At 37.9% G+C, this 18,114-nt stretch overlaps 1 pseudogene; it reads right to left on the bottom strand.

The window, feature by feature from the left end:
- Positions 1–17,154: 17,154 nt before the first annotated feature.
- On the bottom strand, positions 17,155–17,626 carry LOC141502570 (large ribosomal subunit protein uL23-like; annotated as a pseudogene).
- Positions 17,627–18,114: the final 488 nt, after the last annotated feature.

Raw genomic sequence — 18,114 nt, forward strand, 5'->3', positions numbered from 1 at the left:
GGCTAATGGATTTAAGTGGCTTGCCCAAGGCCACACAGCTAGGTAATTATTAAGTGTCTGAGACTGGACTTGAACCCAGGTACTCCTGACTCCAGGGCTGATGCTCTATCCACTGTGCCACCTAGCCACCCCTCACTGTGCCACCTAGCCGCCCTCAGAGCTGAATTTTAACCTAGATCTTCTTGACTCGATTCATGGAATTAGATCTTGCAAATGATAAAAAAAAAAAACAGAGATAATTTGTCTGTAATGGCTAGCTCAGTTATTCTGGCTTTATATAAGAATGAGATTTCTCATGACAGAAAATGCTATCCACATCCAGAGAAAGAACTATGGAGTCTGAATGGAGATTGAAGCATAGTATTTTCATTTTTTTTTGTTTTTTGTGACTTTTCTTTTTTGTTTTGTTCCTTCTTTCATAACATAATAAACTGATATGGAAATATGATTTATATGATTGCACATGTATATAGCCCATATCAGATTGTCTTAGGAAGGGGGTTTAGGAAGGAGAGGAAAAAATTTAGAACTAAAATCTTATAAAAATGAATATTGAAAACTATCTTTATATGCAATTAAAAAAATAAAAGATTGCTTGCTTAAAGAAAAGGAATGAGATTTCTAAAATTACAGCCGTTCCCATATTGAATGGTCTATCTTGTAGGAAAGAATGAGTTTTGTTGCTGAAAATATTCAAACAGGATGACCACTTGTCTTTGTTACAGAAGAACAGTGGTTGGGGGTGGGGGTAGGATGTGTGGAGTTGTATCAAATGATCACCTAGGGGGGTCTCCTATCTCAAAGATTTAATGATTCTGTTGCTATTAGTGAGTCACAAGTTGATACTAATTAATTAAAATTATATGCAATAACAGTTTCTAAAGAATGCATTGACATATTGAAGAAAGATCATGGAATTGGCATGAGCTTCACCTGTGACGACTGAAACTCAGCAATAGATTCTTACTTTGTCCAGTATTTGTCCACAAATGTTTTTTAATTGTTGTACACAACCTCTTGAAGAAAGGTCTTTCTCTTTTTCTTTAAGTTAGATAGGTGTATGGATACAAAAGAGGTGGTGAAAAATGATTCAGTGAGAATGGATCCAATTTGCACATCTCACATCTAAGCTATGTGACCTGGACAAGTCATTCAAATTCTAGACAATTCTCTAATATAAATTTTAAATTGTAGAGAAGGTATCAAGAGTACATTTGTGGAGGCAGTTTCCTTTCTTATATCATAGTATCATAGTATCTGAAATCATAGATCTAGTCTATAGTAATGCTCAGCGATATCAGTCTACCTTGAGGACTATCCATCTTTTGAATCCCAGTCAAAATACATGCTCTTCCACTTTCTCCAAGCATATGTATCATTGATAATGTCTCTTATGCTGTTACTCATATTCAAGTCATAGATTCAAAGATTGTTAGAATTGGAAGGACCTTTCAATCCATCAGTCCAAGTTCAATGATGTTTTTATGTTTTCCTATTCTCATTCTCCTTGAACTCTCTTCAGTTTTTGATATTTTGGACCTGAACTAACTAATTTCTCTTCCCATAGCTTCAAAGAAATCATAACCTTCTAGTTCTTCTGCCTCCCTAATAATATTTTCTCTTTCTCCTTTAGTTGATTCCCTCTCCTCTTTCTAACCCATTAGAGGGTTATTTCCTTAGAGTATATCTTTGACCCCCTTTTTTCCTTTCTTTGAACTTGGCAATCTCATTCATTCTCAGTTTTCTTTATTCTCTCTATATGGAGCTGATTTGAAAAAATCTTTATCTTAATTTTGACCTTACTCTGGAGATCTAGATCCACAATCCCAAGTACCCATAGGTCATCTCTACCTGATGATCTATACAGTACTTTATACTCAATATGTCTCAAACCAAAGTCAATTTTTTTTTCTTTTAACTTGCCTCTCCTGCTGGCTTTATAATTACCATCTCTAGGATCAACATTTATTAAGTATTCCATATGAATGTGTCCTTTGGGCTCATGTTTGACACCACTGGTATAATGGGATAGGGCACTGACTTTAGAATCAGGAAGACTTGGATCCAAGTTCCATGCTCAGACTTAAAGTACAATATAGATTGACACTCTTTTCTCACACTTATAGTCTTGGAAAGTTGTAGAAAGTTGCCTAAGACATCAAAAGGTTGCGTGACTTGCCTGGGGTCAACAAGTCAATTTGCATCAGCAGTAAGACTTAAATTAGCTTCAAGATGGGAACTTTTTCTCCTTTCCCACTCTCTCTCTCTTTCTCTCTTTCTGTGTTCATTGTAATCTTTATATTTCTGATGTTATGAATTTTTTAATATTATATTTATAATGATTGCACTACAATATGGAATCACTTAGGCTAAGTGGTTCTAAAGCCTATTGAAATATATAGGCAAAGCAATTTGTACTTTTCCACTGTTAAAACTGTGTCAAAAGGATAAAACTTTTATATTTTTGACTGGATTAATTCTTGACCTGCTATGGGGGGCCTTCTTCTTTTCCTGCTTCTCCTGGAGTCATTTGCCTTCTGCTGCTTTGATAGACATTAGATTCAACTACCACTTTGTGGTTCTGATAAAGAAATTCCTCTTACCCAAACTTCATCTAAGCTTGTTATCAATATAAGACTTGGAGAACTTTTCTACCACATCTAGGTCTTATTGAGAATGCTTCCTTCCATTTCTTTATTTAGCTCTAGTTTGGGTTCAAGAAAACACATAGCTTCAAGATTTCTAGAAAAGTGATACTCAAGGACATGAAATTTATTATTTTATACAACAAGCAGATAAATAAAGTATATAGACAAACATTATGGTAACATAAACAGATAGAGGTTTGTCCCCACATGCAAGAAACTCACCCTAAGCAGAAGGCACCTGTTATCAACTAAACCCATTATTAAAATATATAAATTTATAGCCTGAACCCCGAGTTCCTTCTCAATTCACCTTCCTTACCCTCTGGTTAGGGTGAGTTTCTTGCATGTTGCAGCAAAATAACTATAAAGTTCATGTCCTTGAGTACCAATTTTCTTGAAATCTTGAACCTAGGTGTTTGTTTTAACTCATAGTTAAATTGATAGTATCTATCTATCTAGCTATTTATCTATCTATCTCATCTATCTAGCCTATCTATGTAACTATCTGTCTATCCATCATCTCTATCACCTAATGATGTATTGAATTATCCATCCTACCCATCCATATTGCTATCTATTCATCCATCTCTCTCTCTCTCTCTCTCCCTCTCTCTCTCTCTCTCTCTCTCTCCTATCTTTCTATTTTCTTCATCATCATCATTTATCTATTTTTTTACATAGTGAGTTAGGAAAACCTGAGGTCAAACATCACCCCAGAAACTTACTAGCCATGTGACCCTTATCAAGACATGTCACTTCCTTGGGTCTCAGTTTCCCTCTCCATAAAATGAAGAGTGTGGCTTGATGGGTCTCTGAGGTTCCTTCCAGCTCTCAATCTCAGATCCTATCCTTTTTCCTGTTGTCTGAATTGTCTCTTTATTTCCATGTTGTTTCTTCCTTCAGCATAAAAGCTCCTTGAGGGTAAGGATTGTTTTTTTTTGTGTGTTTTTTCCTTTCTTTGTATCTTAGTATAGTGCCAGGCTTACAGTAAAGTAAGTACTTAATAAATGCTTATTGATTGATTGTTTATACATTGATGACACTCATCTGTTAAAAAAATATTGACTTGCTTTCTGAGCTAAGTTTAAAATCTTTTGTGTAGCATTCAAAGCCTTACTTCCACCCTGATGCCACCCCTCCTTTCCAGACTTGTCTCTTATTACAACTTTTTTACACTCTGGGCTCCAGGAAAACTGAAAAAAAAACTGTCTATGCTTCTAAAAACAAATCTGCCGTCTTTTGTTCTCTTTGGTCTCTGACTCCTTCATCTATTGAAAACCTACCCATCAAGTCTTCCCTGATGCTCTAGGTTGGTAATACACTATCCTTTCAGACTTCACATGATCCTTTATATTAAAACACTTAGATGGTATGGATAGAGGACCTCAGTTACCTTGAGCAAGTCACTTAACTTCTCAGGGATCTGAGCAACTCCCTAAAAACTCTTTGTTTTAGAGAAAGGTTACAACATGTGTTGGTCAAGAGAGTTTCCTCATCTGTGAATTCCTTATCCTTTGATGCACTTTTCATATATTATGTATTATAATAATTTTTCTGATATATTATCCTTTTACTAATTTGTAAGTTACTTAAGGTCAAAAACTTTGTTTTACTAAATTTGGGGGGGGCAGGGGAGTTTACTATGTGTGGCATACAATGGTGCTTAGTTAATGTTTTTATTAATGATGATGACATTTTTTCAATTCCATTTACACAAAGTGGATTAAAAACAAATATTGTCCAAATTATGGCACTCAAAGGGACAGGCAACTTGTTAAATTAGCCTATCAGTATGTTTATTTTGGATGAGAGTGGTAAGTGACTAATGAATTGTGTCTGGAAGTGAGTAGCAGTTCAGATTGGATTGTACTGGGAATACTGCTAAATGCTTTCAGTAATCCCCAAATCCTTACCACTGTGAAAGCCTATTTCTTTTACACAAGTATTTCAAATCATGGACTATAAATAATCATGGTTTTAAATACTGAAGGAAATGTTAAAGCCGGAAATGTGTTCAGTCCTGTGGACTGAAACTGACCTCTAACAGCTTAACTAGTTACTCTAAACCCTCAATCACTTGGATATTAGAGAAGTTGCATCTCCAGGAACTGGATATGTGGGTCTGAAGCTGGGGAGAGAGATTCAGGCAATGAAGAATGAATTTTTCTGTCAAGCTGTTCACAGGAAGGAGTATTCCAACTTGGTTACATGTAGGTAAGAAAAAAAAATCCACTGAATGATGCAAAAGAAAAACCAAAAAAAATCAAATTAAAGTGAGGTTGGGGAGATGAGAAACTAATGTATGTACATTCCTGTCACTAGAAAAAGCAATCCAAAGCAATACTTTCCTGATGTTGAATAATAAATAGTACCCTCTCCATGGGTATTAAGATTTCAGTTCTCTTGAACCCTCAAAAAATGAATTATTATGGAGAACTGAACTTTCTAGATAGCAGAGGGTTTGCCCGATCTCCAACATTTATTTTGATTATTTTGGATGAAAATCTTTCTAGAATCTATGGTATAAGCTCCTGCCTTTCTCCACAGATACTTCATATAATTTTTTTTTCTTCATGACTAAGGACCATCATCATGAAAATCAAGAACAGTGATGCATTGTAATCTAATAATGTCCTCAGGACATCCTGAGATGTGCACAACTATCTATCCCTACCCTTAATGGTCTCAGATTGCTGTGCTTTGAATTTGCTTTGTCTCTCTTGTCATCGAGTCATCAAGTACTGTTCATGTATCTTCTCATAGCAGATTATTTCTCCCTTTTAATTTACTATTTGACTTAGAAACTAGACTTAAACTTGTAAGAATTTCAGGTAAAATGAAACACAACACACTCTGTGTGAGGGATTGAAGGATCTTCCAAAAATAAATTTATAAACTTTTTAGTGCACAGAATTTGTGAGTGAGTGTAAGTACTTAATAAATATTTGTCACTTGTGGCTTTTCTGCTCCCTTTCTATATTTTAATTGTAATCTAGATAGATGAATTCATTGAGTAGGTTAATTGTGTTTAAGGGAAGGAGGGAAGGAAGGAAGGAAGGAAGGAAGGAAGGAAGGAAGGAAGGAAGGAAGGAAGGAAGGAAGGAAAGAAAAAGTTAATATACTACTGAGAGAAAACTAGAGGAGAGATTTTTTTTCTTCTGAAATTTTTCTTATTCCTTAGATAATTTCATGATATATTTTATATACAGATATTTATATTGTTTTTCGAGTGTTTTGTCCCTTTATGATGGAATGGACTATAGCAAGCCAGACCCTTCTACCCTTCACTATCTTTTGAAGTCTATCCAACATGTTCATTGCTTCATGACATTATTTATCCATCTGTTCCTCTGTCATTCTCTTTTCCTTTTGCTTTACTTTTTCCCAGTATTAGAATCTTTTCCAACAAGTCCTATCTTCTCATGTGGTAAAAGTATTTAAACTTTAGTTTCAGTATTTGTCCTTTCGATGAATAGTAGTTAATTCCTTTAAGTATTGACTGATTTGATCTCCTTGTTGTCTACTTGACTTTACTCTACTAGATATATGGTTCTAGGTCAGTAATTATACTATCATAGTTATCAGTGATAAGATCTTTTTTGTTTAGTTCTTTTTTTATTCTTGCCTCTTAATCTCTTCTGTTTCAGTTAAGTTCCTATTATTTTTTGTTGTTTACCTTTCCTATCTTTCATTCCCTTGATATCTGGTTTTCTTGAAAATATATCTTGTCTTTCTCATTCTATTGTTTTCATACATTTCTTTGTATAGGTTATTTAAGAAAACTTTCTTATTTCTCCTTGCTATACTTAATGGAATTCTCCATCCAGGTGGGTTTATCTTTCCTTTTCTCCTTTCCCTTTTGCTTTTCTTCTTTTCTCAGCAATTTGTAAAGTCTCATCACATAGTCATTTTGCTTTCTAGGTCTTCTAGAGTTGCTTTTTGATATTGTCTCCTGTGCAGTACTGCCTGTGCCCATATTTCTTTGTTTATTGATATATGCATATACTTATGTACAAATATAAATGAAAATATGCATATATCTTTATACACACATATATGGATACATTTATATATGTATATAAAATATAAATGCACACATAAAGAAATAACATTTATTAAACCTGTGATGTACTGTATATAGGCTTGGGATAAATCACTTGGGAGGAAGATTCTACCTTTCTCATCACCTCCAGCAACAACTGCAAGCCAATTGCTACCAAAAGGCTGATAAACACAAGAGCCCGAGTGGCAGTACCTTTCATATCACCACTTCTTCTAGCCTAGTATACACAGCAATACTACAGGGAAGAATGGGTCAGCTCCCCTCACCAACTGCCACTTGCAGGGCTGAAACAATAAGGCATCTGGACTTTATGAGGAAGGGACAAGTCTTTTGTATCAGATAATCAAACCATCCCCACTACCTTGACCACCAGATTCTGTTGGAGACAGCCTGGGACCTTGATCTTAAGAACTTGGAGATAGCAATGCTTTCAACCCACACCCCAAAGTCATCATATTAGCAAGCAACTCCTGTGAAATTGCAGCTGGACAACTGTTCCTTTATGTTATAGCTACATCTAGAGATCTAGAAGATCTTGAAGATCTAGAGAGGGAAGCTCTTGCCATCAAAGTCTTTGGCACTATGAAGTTATTTGACAGCAGAAACTGATGTAATTTTACCAGTGGAAATGCCTTAAAGAAGGGGCATTACCATCTGCTTTGCTGCTGCACTGTTAGGGCAATGAGACCTTTCAATCAGACTTGCTGCTGAAATTTTCCATACATTGTCTCTCCATTAGAATGTGAGACTATCTGACTTTTTCCATTTGTATCCCCAATTCTTGTCTTAGAGCATAGTGTAGTAAGCATACTACATAGAGGATATAGTAAGCACTTATTAAATGTTTCATTCATTAATTCAGATCCAATTAAATAATTCATATTACAGTCTAATGGTAGAGACAACAATGGTATATATATATGTATATATAAATGCTTATATATGTTTGTTTAAATATGTTAATTATATTTATAATTATGTACAGAATAAATACAAAGTGATAAGCACAAATAAGTCCAAAGAGGTTTAAAAAAAGTAATTGAGAGGGAGAGCACTGAAAGTTGAAGAGATAAATCTTGACTTTATCTATATATGGGCATAAAAAGTCATAATTGATCTGTCTAGACCTAGATAAATATAGAAATTGTACAGGGGCTTACTGAAGTCAAAGTGTGTACCTTTGTCATTGAGATCAGAGTTCTGATTCTGGTTTCCCATTCTCCTGGGAATTTAAAGTCAGATATAAAGGTTATGGATAGGATTAGAAGTCTAATTCTAACATTAGAGGTCTATGGAGTGCATAAGAAATTAGAATTATCTGCTTGTAGTTTCATTACTTTGTGAGGTAGTTGTTTATGTTCAAATAATTGTGACCCTTATTTAAAGTTTTCTTGGCAAAGATAGTGTAATGATTCGCCATTTTCTTCTCTAGCTCATTTTATAGATGAGGAAACTAAGGCAAATAGTGCTAAGTGATTTGCCCAGAGTCACACAATTAGGAAATGTCTGAAGTCAGATTTGAACTTGGGTCTTCCTTACTTCAGATCTGGCACTCTATCCACTGTGTCACCTTGCTGCCCTAGACAAGTAAATGCTATCAGTCACTGAAATAGGATAATCAGGAAGGTTTTCATAGAGAAGATGGCACTTACGAATTAAAGAATCTAAGAGTCAGAATCTCTTCTATAACATCCCCTGCAAATAGTCATTTAGTCTTAGTTTGAAGTTCTCCAGTGAGGGTGGAGAGGAATGACTCCTTTTAGTGGTCCATTTTACTTTTAGATGGCTGTAATTCTTAGCAAGTTTCTCTTGAAATGTAGATCTACTAACTTTTTCAGGTGATTGTGGGATGAGTCCTGAAGTCTCAGAGATTTCCAAAAGAAAGAGACAGGCATAATGTCATATTCTTTTTGGGAACTACATTCCCCTTAAATTTGTGAAATAAATCTTCCTTGGGGCAAAACTTAACTACTATAGTCTCCCATGGGAAAGCTGGTAGAATTTAAAATTTTTCCAGTGGTAATCTTACTGATTCCCTTTGAATTCATGTTGATTCAAAATAGTCTGCAATTTCTGCCTTTTGTTCATAGTTCTGTCCTCTGGGGCCAAGCAGATGATTCTAATTTCTTATACACTTCATAGACCTCTAGTGATATCACCTACTGGATTGTAAAGGGAACATAGATTTAATTTTGAAGAGATTTGTGGAGTTCAGTGTCCCCTGCAATTGAAGTGGGGGATACCCCCAGAGGACAAAACAGTGATGCATTTTTTTTTTCAGTGTAGAGTGAGACCAGTTGAAGCCTGAGACTGTCAACAGTTAACTCATCAAACATTTATTAAACTCTTACTTTGTGCCAAGCAAACTCTGTGCTAAGGAGCAAGTACAAATGTAAGCAGAAAGACAATTCCTATCTTCAAGGAGCTTGCATTCTAATGGAGGAAAACAACACATACAAGGAAACTGAAAATGTGGTGGTATTGGTGAAATGAAAGTTTATGGATGGCAGAGGTCAATGATGGGGAAAGACTGCATGGCTATTGCTAATTGATACAGAGGAGGGTTTCAGGACCTAGCATACACCAGTCTGCCTTTATTTAGTCATAGAAGATTTTCATATGAGACACTCCTCAGGTGCAGTCATGTCAGCCCCCCCAAACAATCTAGCCCACCCTCCTGAAGCACAAATGACCATCTATCTCCTTGGTCAGGAGATTATAGACAGGAAACATGGTGGAGGAAGCCTGGTGCATAGTTAGAGAGCAATGAGACATGGCTGAACTGGGGTAGACTTCCTTAAACAGAGGTTCTTGGAAGAACATCCAATCCAGGGGAGAGACCTGAACCCTTTAACGCAAACTAGAATCCTAGTTTCCTATTCAGCTCTGGGGAGAGGATGATGATCCCCCATTGACCTTGACCTTGTTCTCCTGTGCAGTGCTTTTCCAGGAGAGGTTTGAGGAGGGCCAGAAGTACAATGAAAAGACCCAGGGGTTTGCCATATGCTGACATGAACATAGCAAAATTGACTCAGGAAGAGATTAAGAGATTCAGTAAGCAATTTAATTTGCTCAAATTGGACTCTGCTCCTACCATCCTTTAACAAATCCCACCAAAATCTCTAAGGGAGAGGACAAAAGTTACATAAGCAGAAGGGCAGTTGGATTAAATTCTTATCTGTGACTGTTTACCCCTTTTGCACATTTCTCAATACAATTCTTTAACCTCCTTTTTTTTCCTTCTACTACCTAGATTCTTCTCTCTTATCTTCTACAAATAGTTTACATTTTTCTGAGTTGTGCTGTCATGATTACCTACACATTATTCTCAGTCTTGGACCAAAATGGACTTTAAACCTTAAAACTGAAGACTGGAAAATTTTCTGCTTGTTAAAACCAAAATCATTCCCTGAGACAGTAATTCAAATCCTTTAGATGGGAATCCATTTCTGGCATGCCATTAAAATAGAACAAAACAAGTGAAAAATATTTTCTTGAATTCATCTTACTTAATATACTAATGAAGAGGAGTCAGATTTTGAGTGGGGTTAGGGAGGAGAAAAGGCTGCAAGGGGAGAATGCCTCACTCTCTAAAAGGGATGCATTTACCAGGATCCCCCCCCCCCCCCATGGAGCAAAATGCTGAATTTGTCAACCTGTTCATTCTTCAAGATTACCAGACATTGTCCACAGGGATAAGATAAACACGTTCACAAATGATGACTATTATGAAAGACATCATATTGTAACATTTTGATGGGGCAATGTCATGGGGACCCACTTAGGTATTAATGCATCTTCTTCCTTAGCCACATTTCAGGTATCAGAGTCTGAGAATTCCAGGCAAGGAGGAACAGCTGAGGTTGGGGGAAGGAAATCTGGGAGGGGGGGTGATGCACAGATGTTCCTATGTTCCTAGCTATTGACTGTGACTCGTTTGTATATACCCTCAAAATTGGTGTTAAGAGGCCTGACTAGCCCCTGGGTATGGTAAAAGAAGCATCATGACTTCAAGAATTAGGATTGGCCATTAGAGTTTGAGTTGATATATGGCCTATGAGTTGATATATAGACTATTTGTTCATGTGAGGGAGAGGGCTGTGGTTTTCCCCATGAAAGATGAGGATACAGGGGAAGCAAAGAAGGGAGTCTGACCCATAGGGAAGGACTATGTGTGAGAAGACCCTAATAACCATATGGTTAGTCAGAAAGAGTATCTCAGGCAACAGACTCATCATGAGCTATCTGTTCTGAGTAGCTCTATTATCACAGAATAGCTACAACAGAGGTGGGGGGATTAGGGCTTTTCCCAGGCTGATGAAATTTAGAGGGACAATTCCTCACCTGAAATTCCTTCAGTTTTGTGAAGACACTGGATTGTTGTTCAGTTATTTCAGTTGTTTCTGACTCTTTTTGAGACACTTGCCATGGAATGGTGGTCTCTGTCATGACTCTGCAGTGTCTTATTTTTTTATCTTTTTTTGTTAAATATTTCCACATATGAAATGATTTTTAATAATCATTTAAAAAGTTTGAGTTCCAAATTCTCTCTTCCCCTCTCCATTCTCCCCTCCTTGAGAAGACAAGTCATTTGATATCGATTATGCATATGAAGACATCTGCTATATATTCTTATCATATTCCTGAGGTTGAGGCAGATGGCTGCTGCTGCAATTTCTCCCACCGTGGGGGTTTCTGACTGTGGCCTCCTTCTGGCAACTGAAGGATTGCCATTTGTGCTGTAGGAATGCCGGCTGGAATGTTTGGGGAAGAAATGTCCCTTCCCTAGCATGTCATCTTCAACGGTAGCGTCTGTCTTGAAAACCATCTATGAGTAAATGAAGGCAAAGACTAGTGTATGCTGGAGGAAGGATCCTAAAGTCCTCCCACAGATCAGAAAGCAATTGCAATGCAGTTTCTTCCCCATCTTTGAACACTTATTCTAGGCAGTATAATTTCTAGTTATGATCCTGATCAAAAAACAAGGAGAGACTTTAGGGACTATCCAGTCCAATTTAAAATTTTATAAGTGGGAAAACTGAGGTCAAGAAAGTTGGACCCAAGTTAACACAGATTACAAGCAATAGAAATGGGATTCAAACCTAGTGTTTGGATTTTGACTCCAAATCCAATAAACCTTCCATTAAACCACCCTTTATCTCTAACAATAGTCCCACTTACTATTTTAAATTAGATTAGATTTGGAGGTGGAAGAGAATTTTTAATTTTCATTTTATAAAGGAGGAAATGAGGTTCAGTGAGTTTAGGTGATTTGCCCAATGTCACAAAATGAGAAATTATCAGAGACAGAACTGGAATCCAGAATCTCTGACTTTTTTTTTTTACACAAGGCAATGGGGTTAAGTGGCTTGTCCAAGGCCACACAGCTAAGTAATTATTAAATGTCTCAATCCAGATTTGAACTCAGGTACTCCTGACTCCAGGGCCAATGTTCCATCCACTGCCACCTAGCCACCTAGCCACCCCATCTCTGACTTTCAAATTCAGCCCACTTTCTATTGTAGTTGCTGTCTCTTAGTTAAAAAAAAACAAAAGAAAAAAGAAAAGGAAGATGGTTGGAGGGAGACCTCTCCTCCAGGGGAAAACTAACAACAATAAAATCTCAGGCAATTGTTGATGGGGACAGAGTTGGGGTGGGTGGGTAACAGAACATCCAGGTTCCAAGTCAGTGCTTCTGAATCATGAAGCATTCTATTTGGTTGTGCTTTCCTTCCAACACTGAATACTTGTGGGGAGAAAAGCAAGGCTGGGAGCAGGAGAGAGGGGGTGCCCCTGTTAAATTACAGTGTGGGGGTGAATCTGCTAATGAGTAGCACTGGTATCCAGAAGCCCAGACACTTAGGGGAGGGGAAATAATCATTTACATGCAAATCATCAGTCAAACTGGAGGAGGGTTATGTTTTGCCAAAGCACTAAAGTTTGGGTTTTTTCCATTCTGTGGTTTCCCCCCTCTCCCCACTCCCTTTCTCTTATTGCCAGTAGGCTGCACTCAATTTGGGCTTTTTCTGTCCTGTGCATATTAGGAAAGGCCTCCAGAGCCTTGGGTTGTTATGTTTTTTTGTCTGTTTTTGTTTGGCTTTTACCTCCTCAAATGTATTCCCTGGGTGGGCTGGGATGGTGGTGGTGGTGGTGGGGGAATGGGGGTTAAGAAGTAGCCTTTCCATACATTACCCACTTTTTAATAAGCCCTCCTTGTTACTGGTTTGGATGGTTAAGGTTCCTCCTCATTTGGACGGATCAGAGAATCCAATAATTACCCATTCATTTGAAAAATGTGAAATCCCAGTAATTAGATCTCTCTTCAATGCCAGGGCTGACAAATGAATTAAAATCACAAAATTGTTTCCCTCTTGAGGAATCTTAATTTCAACACACTCCAAGTGGGGCTATCTCCAGTGTGCCTCCACATGGCTGCCTGGCCAGCCACTAGAGCCAAGATGTGCTTTTTCCTAAAGCAAAATTGGATTTCACCAACTTGTCCCCCCGGGGAACAACATTTCACTGGTGAGTGTTCCCTGAATAGGGAGGGAGGGAAGCTGCCCTTGGAGTGGAGAGAAGGAGTCATATCATATTTGACTGGCTTTTCAGGGAAGATCTAAATCATTCTCTTGTTCTGGGCAGTAGGCCTCAACTGGCTCCTAATTTAGGAGCAGCTTGAAGGTCATTTGTTCTCTGGCACTTGGTTTCATGGAAGGGGTTAGCTCTTTTTTTAGGATTATGTCACCTAAAACCCAAAGAAACACTCTTCCTTCCCAGGGCTAGACTCACTTCCTTCTCAAGTAGCAAGTAGTTTAAGGTCCTACTATTCTACCAAGTAGGTGGCAGGGTGGAGCAATAGAGAGAGCACTGGGTCTGAAGTCAGGAAGACTCATTTCTGTGCATTCAAATCTGACCTTAGGCACTAGCTGTGTGACCCCAGGCAAGTTACTTAACCCTGTTTAGTTCAATTTCCTACTCTGTAATGAATTGGAGAAGGAAATGGAAAATCTTTCCAGTATCTTTTTCAAGAAACCCCAAAGGGATCAAGAAGAGTTGGACATGACTGAACAGCAGAAACCCCACCAAGCGGACCCGCTATAGGGACCCAGTATAGAGAAAGTAGCATAATACAATATAGAAAGACACTTGGGACTCAGTTCAAATCCTGACTCAGTCATCTTTTACTTGTCTAATTTTAACTTCATTGAACTTCAGTTTCTTCATCTGTAAAATAAAGAGATAAGACTAGATGACCTGTTACATCAGAGTGAACTCATTGTAATCAGAACACTTGGGTTCAAATTTTCTTATGTTTATGGCCTGTAGTCACTTTACTCATTTTCCTCATCTGTGAAGTGGAGGAGGGGAGTGTTCTCAATTTATGAATCTTTAAGGTGTCACTTCCAGCTCTAAACTTGTGATTCTATCACTGGTGTGGCTTGCATGCAGCAAGAATTTATTTCACAGAATCAATATAGTATGCTGACCTTTGTGTTTCTTATGTTTTTACATTATATAGAGACATTCTTGGGACCCTTTACTGGATTCTGCCTTCATTTTTTAAAGTCACCCTGAATTCTTTTCCATTTACCTTGCAATTTATTACCTTATGTTATTCAATAATTAAAAAAACCTTTTATTCCATAATAAAAATAATGGGAATGATTGGGAGAGCCCTTGATCAATTTGAATCCCCCAATTGACTTTATGAGATTACAGAACATGGGACTTTGTCAGAGGGAACATCTCCCATAGTACTGGACATGAGCTCTGGTGAGGGTGAGGGCCTTGCCTAAGCCCCTTGCTGAGAGAATGTAGGAAACTCCCCTGACATGTCTACCATAAAATGACTAATGAATGGTAAAGAATTCTCTGTATTCTATAAGACCTAAGAAAGGCCCATCTCTTTTGTCTATTTTTTTCTTTTCAAGTACTTCCTTACCCCTGGACTTCCAGATGATTACAGAAAACAGTGGAAGAGGAGACTCTCTACCATCCAACTTTAGGAGCAGAAAGCAGTAAGATGGAGACCCCATGGAGAGAAGCTTGGGTTTGCCAAAGGGATCCTGAGTGGGTAGCTCCTGGGGCTCTCAATTCTGCTTGCCTTCCTCTGTCTATCTGCTTCTTTTTCTGAGGACAGGTCAGAGATCAGTAATACTGAGAATGGCTGTTTCCAGCCCAAGAGACAACCTGGATCTGAATCTGAGAACTCAGTTTAAATGTCTTAGTTTGAGAGTGGGGAATTGACCTCCTAAAGTAACAGTGCCTAACAGCATGTGTCCCAGAGGAGAAGAGAATTGTCAAAAAGAAAAATCAAATGAGACAGGGCTTTGAAAAGTGTTTTGCAAACTTTAAAGTTCTATATACATGTTAGCTTCTTCTATTATTACTGGCCTACAGCCAGAGGACTAAAGTCATGCCAGAATTAGTCAGGAGATCTGGACTTTACCAGTCTCTGAACTGTATGAATTTGTTGGGTGGTTCAGGTCCAGGGTGAATCTCTTCAGCTGTCTTGTAGAGTGCCTTCACCTTCCAGAGGGAGTCTAATGGGTTATATAAGGGGCTGCTAAAGTCTTTTATGCTTCTATTTGTATTCATGGGTGAATTCTTTGTATTATGTGCACTCTATGGTGGAGAAAATAAAAAGTTGTCCTGTACCTCATATCCACATTACATAATGAGTAACTTTGCAGGAGGGAACCCTTATATCTAAACTTTATTTTAGAGATTTCTCTATATTTTTAATCTGGGTTGGGAACAGACCCAATAGTAGAAGCTGACTCATTTGGGAAGGAAGGAAGGAAGGAAGGAAGGAAGGAAGGAAGGAAGGAAGGAAGGAAGGAAGGAAGGAAGGAAAGAGAAGAGAGTATTTATTAAAAATCTACCTTGTGCCAGGTGCAACAATCCTTAAAGTAGGTGCAATTATTATTCTCATTTTGTAATTGAGGAAACTGAGGCAGATAAAAGTGATTTCACTATGGTCACACAACTACAAGCATCTGAGGTCCGATTTGAACTTAAGTCTTCTTGACTCTAGACAGAAGAGATTGGTATTCTCATTTTACTAATGAAGAAACTGAGGCTCAAAGTCTTGTCTATGGTCACAGAAGCAAGTGAGCCATTGGAGGCAGGATTTGAACAAGGTCAGTTTGCAAGTCTAGTGCTTTAGTCAGTAGATTCAACTGAATAAAAGTCCTCTGTTATGTATAAAGTCAGTTTTGTCTGTCTTGGTGGGTATTTCTCTAAGCTTGCTTTAGTGAATTTATTCTACCCTGATTTCAAGACTAGTGAAATCAAGATTCTGGGGTAAGCTGCCTCAAAACTGCAAATCCTACTTGGTGCTTCTCAACAAAGGGGAGAAACAATGTGATGTTTTCTCTTCAAATACTTCTTAGCCAGGACAGTCTGACATTCTACTTGTACAAAATATTATTTGCTGCACTGTATTTATAATGTATACTGCATCTTCAGACATAACTGTGCTTGCTTTCCAAGACAAATAGACTCAACTAGATCTTTGGATGCTGAGGTGGAGAAGGAAGGTGGGAATGCAGAAAGACTTCAAATAGGATCTAAATTTACTTCTCTAAGTGAAATATGAGTCCAGAGTTGATAGGTTCATAATAGAAAATTTAATAATGAAGAATGCATTAGCAAATGTAACTTTGATGGAAAAGAGTATTAGTAAATAAATAACCCCTCCCCCCAATATACCAAAAAGCAGATAAATCCACTTCATTATTTCACTCCTGATTTTTTTATATTAAAGATGCATCTTACACTATTAAATTTTCATTTTTAAATCTTTTCAGTTATATATTCCTTTGAGGTCCCATTGTACCACAGAGACTTTGGATTTTCAAAGGCTAAGTGCAAACTTTGGCAGATGAGCCTTAAGTCTGGCTCCCATACTCCCAGCTTCCAGGCACTATTCCATATTATAGTAATATAGACTACTTCAGACCTTCAGCTATACTATAATATTCCATATTATAATATTCCATACTATAGTAATATATCCTACTTCAGACCATCATTACATTTTTTGGGGGGTAGGCAATGAGGTTAAGTGGGTATACAGATAGTAGGTATCAAGTATCTAAGACCACATTTGAATTCAGGTCCTACTGACTCCATGTTCTATCTACTGTTCCATCTTGCTTAGAAGGTTGAAACTATCTTCCAACTGGGCTTAAGCCTATTCCTGCTCCAATCTATTTTTTTTTTTTTGCAAGGCAATGGGGTTAAGTGGCTTGCCCAAAGCCACACAGCTAGGTAATTATTAAGTGTCTGGAGGTAGGATTTGAACTCAGGTACTCCTGACTCCAAGGCCAGTGCTCTATCCACTGCACCACCTAGCTACCCTGCTCCAATCTATTCTTTTTTTTTTTCCTGGAAAACATTTTTTTTATTGTGGGTGAAGAAGCAGGGCAGCTGGACAGTTTAGATGATTCCAATCTTGTTGGCAACATCTAAAGCATCATAGTCTGGAGCAAGCTGGATGTAGGCCATCTTCTCTCCATCAGGCCGGATCAGTGTGTTGACCTTGGCCACATCAATGTCATACAGCTTCTTCCAGCCTGCTTGATTTGGTACTTGTTGGCCTTGACGTCCACAATGAAGACCATGGGTGTTATTATCCTCAATCTTTTTCATAGCATACTTGGTGGTCAAGGGGAACTTAATGATGGCATAGTGATCAAGCTTTTTTCTTCCAGGGGCACTTTTCCAAGAGTATTTTGGCTGCCTTCGAAGTCTTAGTGTCTTGGGTCTCTGGAAGGTGGGCGAGGTTTGGATCTTCTTTTTGTGACTGCAGACGCCCTTCAACACTGCCTTCTTGGCCTTCAAGGCCTTGGCCTTGGCTTCTGTCTGGGGGGGGGGGGGTGATGGCTTCCTTCTTGGCCTGTGGCGCCATCTTGGGGGAAAGGTCCAATCTATTCTTAATGAAGTTGCTCAAATGATATTCCCCAATATGGGTCTGACTACTCACCTACCTAAATTGCTTCAGGAGCTCATTATTACCTCGAAGATATAATACAAATTCCTCTTGCATTGGAAGTGTTTCACTACCTGATACCTCCTCTTTTCCTTTCTAACCTGATTTCACATTATCATCCTTCATTGAGTTGAGAATTAAGGGTTATGAGTTGGAAGAGAGCTAGGGATTCTGGGTAACAAAGGTGAAAGGGAAACTTTCTAATCCTGTGGAACACAGAGAAAGGAGAGAAAAAGTCAAATTCAGGGAACCAGATAGTAGATCAGTTTGATGCACACACATAGGGAATAGCGTGTGATAGAAAACATTTTCATCTATTTCCAGTCTATTAGTTTAGGATCTGAGAAGAAATCTTCACCAGTCGGATAGGCTAATTAATGTTGCATTAAAAATCTAGTAAGTTTTAA

The sequence above is a fragment of the Macrotis lagotis genome, chromosome X, assembly GCF_037893015.1.
Source record: "Macrotis lagotis isolate mMagLag1 chromosome X, bilby.v1.9.chrom.fasta, whole genome shotgun sequence".
In the NCBI taxonomy this organism is placed as follows: domain Eukaryota; kingdom Metazoa; phylum Chordata; class Mammalia; order Peramelemorphia; family Peramelidae; genus Macrotis; species Macrotis lagotis.